The sequence below is a fragment of the Pristis pectinata genome, chromosome 8, assembly GCF_009764475.1.
Source record: "Pristis pectinata isolate sPriPec2 chromosome 8, sPriPec2.1.pri, whole genome shotgun sequence".
Lineage (NCBI taxonomy): Eukaryota > Metazoa > Chordata > Chondrichthyes > Rhinopristiformes > Pristidae > Pristis > Pristis pectinata.
Genome location: NC_067412.1, coordinates 88,912,331 through 88,930,471, shown reverse-complemented (window position 1 = coordinate 88,930,471; position 18,141 = coordinate 88,912,331).

Genomic DNA, 18,141 nt, shown 5'->3' with positions numbered 1-18,141 from the left:
TAGAATTTGATGTTAAATCCAGGAGGCTACATCATTCTCAGATGGAAGAGGAGGTGAAATTTCTCACACCTATGTTGTGTCTTATCATAAAAGTGCAGAAGGCCACAGACAGATAAGTCAGAGTGGGAATGGGCTGCAGAATTAAATGGCAGGCAACACGATGCTCAAGGTCATCCTGCAGACTGAGAATAAATGGTCTATAAAGTGATCACCAATCTCCATTTGATTTTTCATTGAAGCGAGACAACATAGTGAACATTGAGTAAAGTGCACTAGATTGGAAGAAGTGCAAGTGAATTACCATTTCATCTAGAAGAACGTTTACATCCCTGGGTGATGGGAAGGGAAGAGGTAAAAGTAAAGACATTGCACCTCTTGCAGTTGCATGGGAATGTGCCATGAGAAGAGCAGTGGTTGGTGTAGATGCAAAAGTGGACCAGGGATTTGCAAAGGGAATGGTCCCTTCAAAATGTTGAAAGGTGAGGGGAAGGGAATTTGCGTCTGGTGATGGAATCTCATTGAGGATGGTGGAAATTGTGGAGGATGATCTATTGGATGTGAAGATTTGTGGGGTGGAGAGTGAGGACCGTGGTAACGCTATACGTGTTCTGTTCAGGAGGAGAGCAGGTGAGAGCAGAGGCATGAGAAATAGATGAGATGCAGTCCAGGGCTCTGTCAACTACGGTAGTGCGGAAGCCACAGTTCAGGAAAAAGACATCTCAGAGGCATCTATGTGGAAAGTCTCATCATTGGAGCAGATATGACGAATGGTGGAACTGGGAGGATGGAAGGGAATCCTTACAGGAGGCAGGGTGGGAGGAAGTATCATTGAGATAGCTGTGGGAGGCTGTGGGCTTGTTATGGATGTTTATCCAGGTGAGTTTGACCTGGTGACCTGGTGACCTGGACAGTGGTTGTGTTTGGTCGGCATTCAGCCATCGAGCAGTCAAGACTTGATTGCTTCAAGACAGATGGTGGGGATGGAGCAGTGGCATGAGACTTTTGACTATCTGACTTGGTGTGTGACAGCACTTGGTGAGGACATGTGCATGGAAGATTCTCTGGGCTTGGGGCCTGTTTCAAGTTTGCCTCAGTGCCACAGTCAGGCAGTGACATAAAGGTTGGATGTCTCCTTCAGGTATGGATGTCATTGTCTAGAGGCCATATTCTGAAAATGCCTCCTGCAAGGGTCAAGTCAGCTAAGGAATAAAAATAACGGTTTGCATTTGTGTGGGGTTTGGGTCAGGTTCTAACATTATACTTCTGCCACCCTTACCTAAGTCTACCCATCAAGCTATATGTTCCTCCACCTTCATTGCTCAAGTCACAACTATGGAGGTTTCACCCTTATCGCAAAATCAACATTGGCACCTTTCCTAATCTTTCTGTACCTTCTCCACTTTGGAACACATCATCTTATTCATTTCCTCTGTTTAGCTATTTGGTCACCAGCCCGAGTTTCTTCTTAATACCATTTGCCAAGTACCAAATTTTCATCTGAAACAACTACTCAGTCTTTCCTAAACCTCTCACTTCATTTCAACTCTCATATCTATATTGACAGCCACCCTTTGGAAAGCTGCAGTCCATGGCTCCTCTCTTCCTGAATCACTTCTTGTCACAAATCGGGTGATGGATACCTACACTGGTTATGTACGAGATAATGCTCTTTTAACCCATTGGATCTGATTAATTTGGAAGTTACTGCAGAAGAATGACTGGGGTGGGAGAAAGTACATTTGGCTGGGGCCAAAGATATTCCTTAAAATATATATTCATTTACAGGGTGTGATCATTGTTTGTAAGACAACATTAATGGTTCTTGCTTGTTGTCCTCGAGATGATGGTGGTGAACCATCTTCATGATCTACTGCAGTCTGCTTGGTGAATATTAACACCACAATCCCATTGGATAGAGGCGTACAGGACTGTTTCCCATGTGAATTGAAGGTGAATTATAAACTGTAAAAGTTTTGTAATAACCAAGGGCTAAAGTGGTGGGAGTTTGAAAGTGCCAGTGGAAATGACTTGGGAAAGTTTTTTTTCCCAAAAACAGGTGCAGAAGCATGAGGGATTCAAAGGTAGTTCAATCTGGGTGATGTGAGGTGCGAGGAAGTTGGAAAGGGTGACTCTGTGATTAAGATCACCAGCTCCAAAATGGATCTTACCAAAGAGACAATGTGATTGTGTCCAAGATGTTCCTGATAATCAATCAACCACAAGACTATTCTCCATTGTCCAGCTCATTGTCCTTACTGTTGTCCTATATAAACTGCCTGTATTATTAAATGTGAAGTTAAAAATACTTGCAGGTCTATTAAAGAACAGATGCTACATAACTCACAGTTAAAGTATGGGAATCATCCATTAAGGTCAGCTGTACACAACATGTTCTTCCTGATGTATGTACTTCCCTCCATCCACTTCTTGTGGTTATCATCTCACCTCACCTAGGCTGCTTCTATGTTCCTCTTGTTTCTAATCTCTTCCCAATAACCCTATTACACCGATGATCCTGGTGGTCTGGCATCTAGCTTGTTTATTAGTCTGAATGGTGAGCCAGGGTTCCAGAGTTCAAGTAGGGTTTGCAACCAGACACAGGGATCTGGAGTTCTGCCAGGGGCGGAATCTGGACTGTGGCCCATGTATGTGGTTGGGATCAGGGTCAGAATCTGGAAACACCAGGTGTCAGGAACATGGGTAGGTTTGCAGCCAGGGGTCAGGAGTACTTGGATATTTCCTGCTCCCGTTAAAGTCACTGGATTCATTGAAAAAATTATTATACTACCGTGTAACATGCAAGAAAAAGAAATAAAAGTGTGTTTGGATGTTAGGAATAACATCCAATAGTCCGGAAAATCTGCCAGTCCAGCACCACCAAAGTCCCATGGATGTCAGATTATCGGAGTTTTACAGTACATGCCTCCAGTGCTAGTTCTAATCCAGATGTCTCTAGGCATCAATATTATGATTGTATTATTGCATAGAATCTATCAGTATTAGGTTAGTGTGCCATTGAAGAGTTTCCATTTGAGGTGATAAAATGAACCGAAATGTACAGTTTGTGGGTTGATGCTTATTCTGTGCAAACTCATTTTCAGCCTTCTGCAGTGTTTCAATTTTGGAGATTTTTAAATGCAGAAATAATCTAAACATGGGGTTATGACGTTATTATTTAATGTAAAATGGTTTCCTTTACTTCTTCCCAATCATATCTCTAAGCTTTTTTCCTGGTGCTCCTCTTCCCTATCCAATAGAAGCCAATAGATCTCCAGAAACTACTTCTCCACCTGCCCACCACCTCTGACTTTCCTCAGATTCCTTGAACACATGCCGGCCTACAGTAGATTCATCAACAAGTCGGGAGTCCTCGCTGATGGGTATCCTGATAATTTTCACCTCAACTAGTCACAACCACTTGACTTTGGACAACCTCTGTCATCAGACTGTTTATACATCAGCCAGCTTTGCATAGGTAGCAATATTAGGAAACCAAAGGCATTGTCTCTGTCATGACTTCACACTCCTACTGCTGAATCCATCATAGTGTTTAAACATTGTCACGGGTTAAAACAGACTGTTCACGAACTCTGAGTCCAATTCAACCTTAAGCTGAAATTCTGACCCTCATATGTTAAATATTATTAGTAAAACTTACTAACACCTCTATAAGATCAGTAGACTCCATTCCAGCTGCTACAAAAACCCATATCCATGTTTTTGTCACTTGACCTTGCCTGTTTGTGAGCTTCCTAACTCCATATATAGAAAAATCAGCAACTCTGCTGCTAGTATTGTACCCTTCACCTAATCCTACCTACTTATTCTCCCTGTAGCACTGAAGGAAGATTCCAAGTCAAGAATTGTGGCTACAATTCCTATACCAGAGACCAGCACAAAAGTCTTGATTCATATTCTCGTACAGTACTAAGAGAGTGCCAGACTACTGGACGGACTGCCACCTGGATGAAGCATTATATCAAAGAACCTATAACCCCTCTCAAGTAAATATATATAAAAAAATCACATGGTATTATCCAAAGAGGAGCAGGTATTCTCTCCCTAGTGTCTTGACTAATATTTATCCTTCAATAAAACAGAACAGATTACTTGTTCATTATCATTTAGATATTTGTAGAAGCATCCTATGCATAACTTGACTTTCAAGTTCCCCCATCACACCAGTGGCTAAGTTTCAAGAAGTGCTTGATTGGTTATAACTTGCTTAGGAGCATCTTGAGGAGGTGAAAGGCATTTTATGAATGCAAGTTTATATCGACATCCAGTTGTTCAGGACCCCAGATTTAATATTCACATCCTTGTGCCTGAACCCATTCTTGCTCTCAGCCCTTGGAACCTGAATCTGCAGCCTTGGTATTATGAAATATTATGTCATTTCTCAATGAATATCTTAGATAATAATTGTGGTAATATTTTCATATACATCAACAAATTGTGTTAAAACAGTATCAATAAAATAATTCAGAGAGCTGTATTTAAAAAATGAATACCAGCATTTAGTTAAAGAAGCTTGCTATGGTCCCTAGATAACTTGGCAACCTCTCTCCCCAAGCAGTATTGCACCCACCAATATTACCAGTCTCCAAACAATCCCATTCTCTCCCCCACCTCACATCACTGCTGAGGCTACATTCTGAATTTCTCCAGAATCAGAATCAGATTTATTATCACTGACCTAGATGATGTGAAATTTGTTGATTTGCAGTAGAGTGCAAAGACATAAAATTAGTATAAATTACAAAAATAAGTAAATAGTGCAAAAATAAAGGAATAATGAGGTAGCGTTCATGGGTTCATGGACCATTCAGAAATCTGATGGCGGAGGGGCAGAAGCTGTTCCTGAAACATGGAGTGTGGGTCTTCAGGCTCCTGTACCTCCTTCCCGATGGTGGTAACAAGAAGAGGGCATGTCCCGGATGGTGAGGGTCCTTAGTGGTGGATGCCGCCTTCTTGAGGCGCCGCCTCTTGAAGATGTCCTCGATAGTGGGGAGAGTGGTGCCTGTGATCGAGCTGACTGAGTCTACAACCCTCTGCAGTCTCTTGTGATCCTGTGCATTGGAGCCTCCAGACCAGGCTGTGATGCAACCAGTTAGAATGCACTGTACATCTGTAGAAATTTGTAAGAGCCTTTGGTGACATCTCCTCAAACTCCTAACAAAGTAGAGCCACTGGCATGCCTTCTTCATGATTCCAAGACTTTTTTCCTGGCATGTTAAAGTTACTACTTATTTACATAGTTGAATGGAACATGACATAATATAATTGGTTAGTTTATAATATTAAAATTTTAGATTTAATTTCCAAGGCTGCCTGTTACCTGCTTCCTTCACGTCTCATAATTTTAAGCCATACCACTAGAGGGAGTAATTATGTTAATAAACCACTTAATTCTGCAAGTAACATTTATGCCCTTCAAACTAGTAACACAACATAAAACATTGGCCAAGTGTAAGTAAATGAGGCGATCTGGTGAACTGTTGGGTTAATTAGAACAAAGACCTGGATTTAAACACTATTCAATTTGATCAGGTGTCCAATTTCTTTGTCTATTGAGTCCATGGATTATCATTGAGGACAGTTTCGATAGACCCAAAGTAATTTCCGGTGTTGCAAGGTCACTAATTTCTCTTATTTTTTTTCTGGACTGATACCAAACTACATAAGTAAGAAGGAAAATGTCAGAATTTATTATTAAGCAAGTGGTAACAGAGTACTTAGAAAATCATCATAGAATTGTGAGTGTCAACAGGATTTATAAAAAGGAAATAGTGTTTGACAAATCTGTTAAGGTTTTTTTGACTTTGTAACTAGAATAATAGTTAAAGGGGAGCAATTGATGAGGTACATTTGGACTTTCAGAAAGCCTTCTATAAGGTACCACAGGAGAGGTCAAAAAACAAAATTAGATATTAGGAGTAATATACTGGTGAGGACTGAGGGTTGGTTAACATACAGAGAGAGTACGAATTTTTGGGTTGAGAGGCTTTGACCAGTAAGGTGCTACAGGGATTGGTTTCACCAACAGTATCAATGATATGGGTAAGGAATCAAATGGAGTATATCCAATTTTACTTCTGATACAAAGGAGTGGACATTGTGAGGTAGATTCAGAGAGGCTTCAGAGGATATAAGCTGGCAAGGTGAATGACCAATGACATGACAGACAGAATGTAATATGGAAAAATGGGAGATCATCCACTTTGGTAGAAAAGTTGAGTATTTTTAAATGGTGAGAAATTGTGGTATGTTTGTATTTGGAGGGACCTGTTGTCATTGTAAATGAATCACTGAAAGTCAACATAAAGGTATAGCATGCGATCAGGAAGGCAAACAGACCTTTTTCCAAGCATAGAATCATAGAGTTATACAGCATGGAAACAGCCCCTTCAGCTCAATTCGTCTATGCCGTCCAAGGAGTCTATCTGAGCTATCTGCCTGTGTTCAGCCCATATCCCTCAAAACTTTTTCTATCCAAGTACCTGTCCATACATTGTTTAAACATTGTAATTGCATCCACTTCTACATCTTTCTCTGACAGCTTGATCCATATACTGACCACCCTCTGTGTGTAAAGGTTGCCCCTCAGGTTCTTTTTAACTCTTTCCTCTCTCTCCTAAAATCTATGTCCTCTGGTTTCAGAATCCCCTACCCTGGGAAAAAGACCATTCACCTTACCTACACCTCTCACGATTTTATATACCTCAGTAAGATTACCCCTCAGCCTCATACACTCCAGGGAAAAAAATTCCCAGCCTATCCTTATAACTCAAGCCCTCCAGTCCCGGAAACATCCTGGTGAATCTTTCCTGCATCCTTTATAGGTTAATAATATCCTTCCTACAGCTGGGTGACCAGGATTGCGCACAATACTCCAAGTGTGGTCACCTCAATGACTTGTATAGTTGCAACATGACATCCCTACTCTTGTACTCAGTGCCCTGACCGATGAAGGTATGTGTGCAAAATACCTTCTTCACCACCCTGTCTACCTGTGTAACCACTTTCAGGAAAATATGTACCTGTACCCTAGCTCTCCTAAGATTTGAGTACAGTCGTCCAACTGTAATTATATGCAGTTCTGTTGTGACTGCACCTGGAATATTTTATAGTGGCCTGGTCTCTAATTAAGGAAGGATGTCCTTACAATAGATTGCAACAAAGGTTCATCGGATTGATTCCTGGGATGTGGGGTTAGTCCAGGGAGAAGAGATTAAGCAGAATGGGTCTGTACTCTCTTAACTTCAGAAGAATGAGAGGTATCTCTTTGAAACCTGCACAATTCTTGTGGGGCTTGACATGGTGACGTTTCCCTCGACTGGGTGTCTAGGAGTAAAAAGTCAGAGTCTCAAAATGGGGAGTTTCCTTTTCAGGAATGAGATTAGAAGAAATTTCTTCACCCAGAGGGGAATGAATCTTTGGAATTCTTTATCCAAAAGGGTTGTGGAGGCTCGGTTGCTGACAGGTTTTTAAGGGAATCAAGGGATATGGAGTTGGTGCAGGAAAGTAGGTGGTAAACAATCAGCCATGATCTTATTGAATGGCAGACCAAAAGGCCTACTCTTGATTCTATTTCTAATGTAAACCTAATGAGGAAACAACCATAAATTAACAAAAGGTTTCAACCTTGATTACGGAGGTCAGGAGTATGACAGGTGTGGGAATGAAAAGATTTACAGTGGTGCTGTGCTGATGGCAAGGTTATGGTGGACTGTTGGGGCAGTATCAAAGTAATCTTCTGACCCTGATATGCCCACTGTTTAATGGACAATGATAGCATTGGTAGCAGAATTTAGAAATAAAAGTGTTCCGTTGCCAGGCACACTGATGAGCACAAAAATTGACTCAAAGAGAAACCAATGCACATGTAAACCAAAAAAATTAGGCATATTCATTTGAAAAATACCAAACCCTTTAGTAAATAATAAGTAAAGACATTTATATCCATCACGTCAATTCCAATGGACTGTGCATAACGTTCATTGTTGTAGATCTGCCCAATTAATTTACTCTCCTTTGGGAAGAATTATGAATAATGTTTTCAAAAAATATGTCAGTGCCCCTGAGTAAATCTTTGGTTAAATCCTTATACACCTCAACTCGTAGTGATGTCCTATTACTGCTTTGACAACAGTATGCCAATGTGTTTGTGTAGAGGGAGAATATCCACAGATCATGATGCTTCTGTATTAGATCCTGATGCTTTTTGTGTATTCTTCAAGACTGAAAGTTAGGATGAGAAGTCCATTTTCCCCAGGCAGACCCCCAAAATTTCTTCATAGGTTCTCTTCCACCTGCCATGAAGAGCTTTCCTCCACTGTAAGTGTTGTCAGTGATTTCGTCATTTATAGACAATCATTCAAGATATTTTCCAAATGTATCGCTTTCTGTTCTGTTCTAGAGAGCTGAAAGGAGGGGGTACTGAGAGGGAGGAGGGGGGAAAATGCACCAATAATGGCGTTGCAGGGGCATGCCATGCCCAGGGTGGAACTGAGCCATAGGGACCAGGAAGATTCCAGGTGCGGTTCTCATCCTGCTGTATCGTCCCAGGGAGCTTACCGGTGTGATTCTTTCCTACAGTGCGTGATTTCAAATCCATGGTTTTGTGATTCCATTACTGTAAAAGATTACTTCTGGGATTGAGATGAAATGTCCTTTAAGGAGTGCGTTTGCAGTTCTGCACCATGTCCAGATATACACAATAAGAATTTCTATTTTCTTCGGAGTGTACCATAAATAAAGGCATGTTCAACATGGTCTAAGCATTGCTCTCCTTTTTTCTTGTGTAATATTCAGGTTTCTGATATTATTTCAATTTAAATTCCCACAGAGATCACATAATCTTTAGTCCTCATCTAGTTAATAACAATTCTAATTTCTCTAATAGATTAATAGATAAATAACCTGTACAGTGTGAAACTGGATGATGGAATCCAACTCCAGTTCCTGCTCAATAACCAGTTAATTCCATCATGCAAACCAGCCTCCCTTCCATTGACTCCGTCTACACTTCCCGCTGCCTAGGGAAAGCAGCCAACATTATTAAGGACCCCTCCCACTCTGGTTGTTCTCTCTTGGGCATTCTGTCAGGCAGAAGATACAAAAGCTTGAGAACGTATACCACCAGGCATGAGTAAAGCTTCTAACCCACTGTTCTCAGACCTTTCATACGCTAAAAGATGAACTCTTGATCTTCCAATTTACCTCATCATGGCCCTTGCACTTTATTTGTCTGCCTGCACTGCACTTTCTCTGTAACTGCAACACTATATTCTGCATTCTGTTTTTCTTTTCACTACTTCAATGTACTTATGTATGGCATGATCTGTCTGGATGGCATGCAAACAAAAGCTTTTCACTGTATCTCGGTACATGTGACAATAATAAACCAATACCAATACCAATAATTGATCTCAGCCAGTTTAGAAGCAGAAATGCAATTGACCGCCAAGTTCTTAGGCTAGAAAATGGAAGATAAGTCAAAGTTTCTTTTCTAATCGCAATAAGTGACTTTGCTGGAAACTGTATCAGCTGCGCAAAACAGTTGTGCATACTTGGGACACTCTTCCACAATATTCAAAGTAGCCTGACAACGCCCATTGTATTGAGTGGGTGGCGAATGGAGGGCTGCCAGGATTAGTGGAAACTTGCCACTCTTCTTCTCTTCTTAGACAGCCTCTCAGGATCGAAGATGACTTGCTTCCATTCCCATTCTGTTGGTTCTGAGTTGGCTGATGAGGTCTAAGAGCTACAGGTGAGGCAGGTAAGTGCTTGATGAAGGTGTTGGGTCAAGATGGTTTGGGATGTGGTGTGCTCCTTCCACTTTTTGTGTATGGCTCCTGACTGCACCACTTACTTAAGGTGCTCAGTTCCTTCCTGAATGCTCCTTCTCCACTTCTCCATTTTGAAACGTCAAAGACCAGGGATTCCTTTGAGTTAGTGAGGATGTTTTTTTTTGAGGAAATTTCATTTCTTTGTACTCCAGTAAATGTTTGGATCTGAAAACTTATTTAATGAATCTGATGTCAGGCATATAGACAGTATGCCCTGGTTAAGTATGATCAGATCTCTGACACTTACACTGGTTCTCCTATCCTTGCAATGGATTTGGAGGATCTTTCAGAGACATCACTGGTCTCTATTGATATTGGTATTAGTTCATTAGTGTCACATGTACCAAGATATAGTGAAAAGTTTTTGTTTTGTATTCCATCCAGACAGATCATGCCATACATAATTACATCTAGTAAAAAGAGAAACAGAATGCAGAATATAGTGTTGCAGTTACAGAGAAAGTGTAGTGCAGTAGTATTTTGAGTTGCATGCTGTAGGTTACCCATGTTCCTGAAACACACAGGAGGGTGGGAATCACTGCTGCTCCACAGACCATTGAATTTAGTGCCAGGTTCAAGATCTTGATCTTCTAATCCCAAGATAGAACTGTTTTCCTCAGTTGGTCCAAAGCAGTGCTGATGCAGTAGATGCTGTTATGTGAACAGAAAGTGTGAGGAAGGGGAATGGGTAAAGAAGACCCTCCTTTTCTTTAATCAAAAATGTTCCCTTATTGCTTTTTTGTTATAATCTTAATTTGATGGATTCGTTTTCCCACAGACTGAAATCAATGTAAAAGTAGGAAGGGTCATTTAAGAGGTTAAAATGTGGTTATGAACAAGGCAATGGTTTGTATGCACTGGGAATATGGTTACCATCATTTTGAACTATGAAATTCAAACATGGTAACTATTTTGAATATTTCTTTCCTGTTCAAGGAACTGAAGAGGTGACTGAAGAGGGTGAAGTGAATGTTCTGCACTGGTTTCTCTTCCCACTACCACACTGTTGCCCCTGGAGACATCCAAGGGTCCAAGTTTGAGCCATTCCCATTTCTTTGCTGCATGTTAACCCTCAGTAATATCAATTGAAGACTCATTGTTAGATTACACGGATGATATGCAGCTCAACCTTGACACCACCTTTTCCATTGTCCTCCACTGTCTCTATAAAACGCTTGTCCAACAATAATGGCTATGCCAACATTTTCTCCAAGACAATGGGAAAACCAAAGCATTATCTTTTGCCATTTCCAACAACTCTGCCTCTCACCCACCACCTACATTCCCTACCCTGGCCACTGACTCACCTGAACCAAGCCTCATAATTCTATTTAACCTGTGGCTGGGCTTCCAACTCCATGTCTTGTCTGCCACAAGACCATCAACATCCATTTACATAATATCCTTCATTTCCACCTTTGCTGCTAAAACCCTCACTTTTTTACCTCCAGACACAAGTCCATCAAGGCTTCGTTAGTTGGTCTTCCATCTTCCACATCCATAAACTAGAGCTCATCTGAAACACCCTCCTCCCCACTTGCACTGTTTAAATAAGCATTCAGTCGTAATTGTTTGTCAGACTAGGAAGAATTCTACAACTGGTCTGAGATCCTCCACTAAGCTGCTGCCCCCTCCATCCCTCCTCATTTGCATGTTTAAAAGATTACCTCTTTAACCAAATGTTTGGTCACAAGTTCTCCTCCTTCAGCTCTGTATCAAACTTGTCTGATTATGCTCCTGAGAAACTTTGTGATGCATCGGCACATAAAACAAGCTACTGGAATGAAAGCTGCTGCTGTAGCTCAATAGGAAATGCTCCTGAGTATTGACACCAGCTGTGGCATGGGAGAATAGTAAGAGTGTTGCAGAAAGAGGCAGATACCAGAGATAAGCACTCAGGGGTTTTATACAGTAGACAGACTCATTGACCCTGGCTGAAGAAGAAGAGAAGATGGTTGACAAAGGGCTTGACACTGCTGAGTAACAGGATGGGTGTCTTCTGTCCACAGGTGATGAACCTGTGGTCCTCACTCTCATGGTTCCTGCTATGGTTATGGTGCAGATACATGTTCAGCAGATTTGGCCATTTGAAGGCATCTCTGGCAACTTGTGCATCACCACAAGGCTGCAACATTTTCCCCACAGTGATCGAAAGGGATTGGTCATGCTTTCTTTGTGGAAACTAACTATCATAAGGCCTTTATGACGAGGTCAAGCAGAGTGTCGTCTGAGATCCAGAGCACAGCAGCTAGCTGAATGTGCACATTCTGGTCATTCAGAATGACATAGCTGGTCATTCTCAGGACATAGGCACCAGAATTAGAAGTATGTTGCCAAGAGATTCATTTAGTTAGTCCAAACTGCTTTGACCTCTCAGAATCAGAATCACTGACATATGTCGTGAAATTTGTTGTTTTGCGGCAGCAGTACAGTGCAAGACAGAAAAATTACTATAAGTTACAAAGATAAATAGTGCAAAAGAGGAATAACGAGGCAGTGTTCATGGGTTCATGGACTGTTCAGAAATCTGATGGTGGAGGGGAAGAAGCTGTTCCTGAAGCATTGAGTGTGGGTCTTCAGGCTCCTGTACCTCGTCCCCGATGGTAGTAACGTGAAGAGGCCATGTCCCAGATTGTGGGATCCTTAATGATGGATGCCGCCTTCTTGAGGCACCACCTCTTGAAGATGTCCTCAATGGCAGAGGGGGATGTGCCTGTCATTGGAGCCTTTCGAGTAGCATTAAGAAGAAGCACTGGATTAAATGCATTTAGAGGAACATGCAGTGGCATTGAGAAACATGATAGGCTAAGTTCTCAGAATATGGTTCTGATTAAATGTAAGGAATGACTGTAGTGTTCGGATGATAAATCAGAAGATACCAGGCACAAATTGACATAGAAAGGCAGAAAGACGGAGTAGAATTGTTTTCATTAGTCAATAAAACTGGTTCTCAGGATGGTTCACAATGAAACTTTTGTAAAAGAATCTAGCAGTTTCCAGATTACAGGAGTAAGGGAATATTATAGGGCCTTGGTGAGATTGCACATGTGTACAATTTTGGCCTCCTCATCTAAGAAATGGTGTACTCGCCAGAGAGGGAGTGCAGTGAAGATTTACTAGAGTGGCTTACCGTATATGGAGAGATTGAGTAGAGCGGGACCAGATTTTCTAGAGTTTAAAAGACTTAGAAGAGATTTAATTGAATATTACAAAATTCTTAAAGGCCTTACCAGGCTAGATGCAGGGAGGATGTTTCGAAGTCTAACACACTATTTAAAATTTTTTAATTTTAGTGTGTTAAATTGGTCAATGGTTTATTATTGTCACATGTACCAAGGTACAGTGAAAAATTTTGTTTTGCATGCCATCCATACAGATCATTTCATTACAACAGTGCATTGAGGTTGTACAAGGGAAAACAATGACATAATGCAAAATAAAGTGTTACAATTACAGAGAAAGTGCAGTGCATGTAGACAATAAGGTGCAAGGACATAACAAGGTATATTGTGAGGTCAAGAATCAATTGCCTGTCGCCTCTGCATATTGGCCTTCAGTGACTTCTGTGCAATCATGCGAAGATCCCTTTGAAAATCAGTACTACCCAATCTCTCGCTAAGTGAGAAATAGTTGGCTTTTCTGTTATGTGGACCAAAGTGGATGTCCTCCCAATTTTCCATATTGTATTCCATCTTTCACGTTTTAGCCTCCTCACTCAGCTTATCCCTTTCCAACCCACCCAGTTTTGAATCATCAGCAAATGTGAAAATGTTGGAAATAAGCAAGGTTGATCCCCTCAGCAGGTCATTGATATAGCTTGTGAATAGCTGGGGGCCAAATACAGATCCCTGTTGGTAACCCATGAGTCACAACCTGTCAACCTAGACAAGATCCATTTATTCCACATTGTTTCCTCTCCAATAAACAATTCTCAACCCATGTTCCATGTTCTCTACTCTTTTTGACCAACTTTCCTTTGTGAGACCACATTGAAAGACTTCCAAAAATTCAAATGCACTACATCCACTGGTTCCCTCCATGTAAAAATGAATTTACATTCCATGTAAAAAAAATCTCCAAAGCCGCCTGTGTGAAGCCCTTAGCAAAAAAAAAACAAATCGTTACATTGATGTGACAGCTAATGGTAGTGCAATATTATCATAGAACTTATGCACTGAAAAAACGACATTAAGTCTATTGTGGCCATGCCAGTCAAAAGAGAGCTTAACAATCTACTCTCTTTTCCTCTCTCACAGTTCACAGCTATTTCATCAAAGTAATTTTTTAATGTGATTTGCTTCTGGCTCTACATCAGAATCAGACTTATTGTCACTAACTTAGATGAAGTGAAATTTGTTGTTTTGCGGCAGCAGTACAGTGTAAAGACATAAAAATTACTATAAATTACAAAAATAAGTAAATAGTGCAAAAAAAGGAATAATGAGGGTGTTTTCATGGGTTCATGGACCATTCAGAAATCTGATGGCGGAGGGGAAGAAGCTGTTTCTGAATCATTGAGTGTGGGTCTTCAGGCTCCTGTACCTTGTCCCTGATGGTAGTAAGGAGGAGGGCATGTCCCAGATAGTGAGGGTCCTTCGTGATGGATGCCACCTTCTTGAGGCACCGCCTCTTGAAGATATCCTCGATGGTGGTGAGGGTTGTGCCTGTGATGGAGCTGGCTGAGTTTACAACTCTCTGCAGCCTCTTGCAATCCTGTGCATTGAAGCCTGCATACTCGGCTGTGATGCAACCAGTCACAATGCTCGTCACTGTATATCGACAGAAATTTCAGGCAGCGAGTTCCAAACCCCATCACCCTGAAAAATATCTCTAACTGTATCTCAGTATGTGGTAGTGGCTGTGGAAGCAGATACATTCGGGACATTTAAGAGACTCTCAGATAGCCACATGAATGGAGAGCGATGTGGGAGGGAAGGGTTAGATAGATCTTAGAGCAGGATAAAATGTCGGCACAATATTGTGGGCCAAAGGGCCTGTACTGTGCTGAAACGTTCTATGTTCTAAAAAAAATCCCTCTGACTGTTGATCTCTGAACTAGAGGAAGTGTGTTATTTCCTCTTACATTTTATAGGTTTTCATACTCAATTGCATTAGAAGATCATGAAAACTACCTTGCACCAGAAAGCAAATTTTAGAATCATAAAATTGTAATGGCACAGGATGAAGCCATTGAGTGTATTCACATCATTTTTACCAAGCTGCATGATATTCTGGCAGTGGTGGGAGCCAGCAATCAGCTCCCTTTTAAGAGATACAGGCATGATGCTCAATTAATGCAAGGTCGTGTCAATTGGTGCACAGTCAACCTAAAATTATTCATGGTGACCGCACACTAACATGGAAAAGATTTTTATAGATGCTGCCCGATTGCTTAAATCCTAATGTTTGATGCACACCAAAACCTTATACAAATGGTTTCAGGACAGACATGTTTGGTTGCCTCATGCAGCACCATTTTAGCATGTGTTTTCATGCACTGGTGGGTTTCTGGGATCCCATATCTTCATAATTTCTTGCACTAAAAAAATCCCAACCCTTCTATTCTCCCAGAGTAACTAAGAGGCATTGAGTCAGTGGTGGTTCATCTCATTTAAGGTGAGCATTTCAAAGGAAACAACCTTTCCAAGTGTGCTTACTCCTCAACGTTGATTTCATTGAATGTTGTGGAGTACTTTAGCTCCACTTCTTTTTGACAGAGTAAGTAAAGTTTCATTAATTCATTGTCAAAACTGCCTGGGAGAATTCACTGTTTAAATTTCTCTGACTTACACATTCTATAATTCACAGAGATCGTACAGAATTTTCCTTTGGGTGGAGTGCATGAACCTTCCTAATCCTGACAGCTTAATTTTGAGCTCCATTATTCAGTTTGCGAGGCAAGTAATTACTGCAGAATTATTATTTCAGCTCATCATAAATAATTCACTCAGACAACTAACAAATATTGGAGCAGGTTTTAACCCAGTCAGGTTTCCAACAGAGAAACTGGAGCTGAACTAAGTCTGGGACCATGTCCAAAATTTTCCTGTTTTTAAAAAGCTTCATTGCACAGACACTGAGAATGGCAGTCATTGACCCATATTAATGTTTTGCCTTATCCATATTAGTGTATGACGAGACATTTAGAAATGTCAACAAATAAAAGCCATTTACCTCAGTCTTCCTTTACACATGGGTTTGTACATTTTTACATGTTGGTAACAGCTTGTCTGACAACAGATTCCAGTATTGATTGATGTTTGGAAATAACCTACAGAAATTAGAACATAAGATTGAGGAGCAGTTTGCTTGAGAGTGCCAAAGCGTTGCACTACTGCACTAAACAGCGACCCCGGAAAGGACTGATATGAAGGAAAATTAAGAAATCCTCACACTGTTCTACTTGCTGCCTTTACATATCTCTCCCAGTATTGATCCAAAGAGTATCCATTGGCCAAAGCATAGGGATTGGTCAAGTACAGGGAAAAACTTACCAAGAAGAAAATAAAACATAATTGGTTGTTCCAGTTAACTTAACTTTGTTCCCAGTATCTGTTGTCTGCCTTAATAGTCTTAACTAGGTTCACGTCTTGAGGCAAATGATTATTCAACCAAATGGAGTTGTGCTAAAGTGAATGGAGACAGTTGAATCTCGTGAAGCAGTTGAATGAAGTATAGAAAAAAAAAGGCAAAATATGCTAGTGGGAGTTTAGTTGTACAGGAGTAAATGAACAGTGGTCCAGATAGATGACAGGAGATATAATCAATAAATGGTTTTGAACAAGTTAGCCAATGGCAGGAAAGTGTGAAGTGATGGAAGGTTCAACAATAATGGGGTTGATTAATTCCAAACAAGGAGATATCAGAGGGAGGTTTTCCACCCAGAGAGTGTTTGGTGCATGGAATGTGCTGCCTGGGGTAGTGGTGGAGGCAGGTACATTGGTCAAGTTCAAGAGATTGTTAGATAAGCATATGGAGGAATTTAAAATAGGCGGATATGTGGGAGGAAGGGGTTAGATAGTCTTAGGTGTGGTTTAAAGGTCAGTGCAACATGGTGGGCCAAAGGGCCTGTATTGTGCTGTATTGTTCTATGGTTCTATGGTTAAGTCACACAAACTCTGACCTGGAAATACATTGCTATTTTCTTCATTGTAGCTGGATCTAAAACCTTGAACTCCCTTACCCTGCAGTCTGTGGGAGTACCTTCACCAGAAGGAGTCCAGCAATGAAGTAGGTGTCTCTCAAGGACAATTAGTGATGGTCAGTAAATGCAATAAATAAACTCATTGTATACTCTCATGCACTGTGCAAAAACACAAAAAGCTGCAGAAGCTGGAATAACTAAAACAGAAAATGCAGGAAATACTCAGCAGGTCTGTGAAGAGGGAAACAATGTTAACTTTTCAAGTCAAAGATCTTCTATTAGGCTGGGGAAAGTTAGAGAAGAAGATAGTTTCAAGGTGCAGCTGAAGGAGGAGAAATGAAGAGAAGAAAGGGCAGTGTGTGATTGCTCGGAACGTGGGAGGAAGGATGAAAGGGGCGATAAAGGCATTATTGATAACACAAGGAGACGTGAATAGGAGAAGGTGAATAAGATCTGAATTTACCAGTGGGAGATATCTTTATTAGTCACATGTACATTGAAACACACAGTGAGATGCATCTTTTTGCGTAGAGTGTTCTGGGGGCAGCCCGCAAGTGTCACCACGCTTCTGGTGCCAACAAAGCATGCCCACAACTTCCTAACCCGTGTATCTTTAGAATGTGGGAGGAAACCGGAGCACCTGGAGGAAACCCATGCAGACATGGGGAGAATGTGGAAACTCGTTACAGACAGTGACCGAAATTGAACCTGGGTCGCTGGCGCTGTAATAGTGTTACGTTAAGCACTACTGCACCATGCCTGCCCCGAGCAGATAGTGAATACTGTAAATGTGACACACAAAGTTCAGAATTACTGATTTTCTGTACTCACTGCTCCTCAAGCAATGCCTGGACCTCCTGCTGACCTTGTGCCACAGTGTGTGGCCTTTTCACTGGAATAAATACACAGTGTGGAGTACCTAGTGCCAGCAACTCTTGCAAAGCTACTGATGACTCATAAACCTGTTCATCCACTGAGAAGGAAAAATGCCCAGTGGCAAAGCAAAGAGAACGGCAGTGCTGCCTGAGTGTGAATACGTTGGGGTTCCTACTGCAGTGGGGAAATGAGGGGTATCCTGTAATAAAGAGCAATCAATAAGGAGATGACAGAACTGCCCATCCTGTGCCCTGAATCTGGGAACAGGAA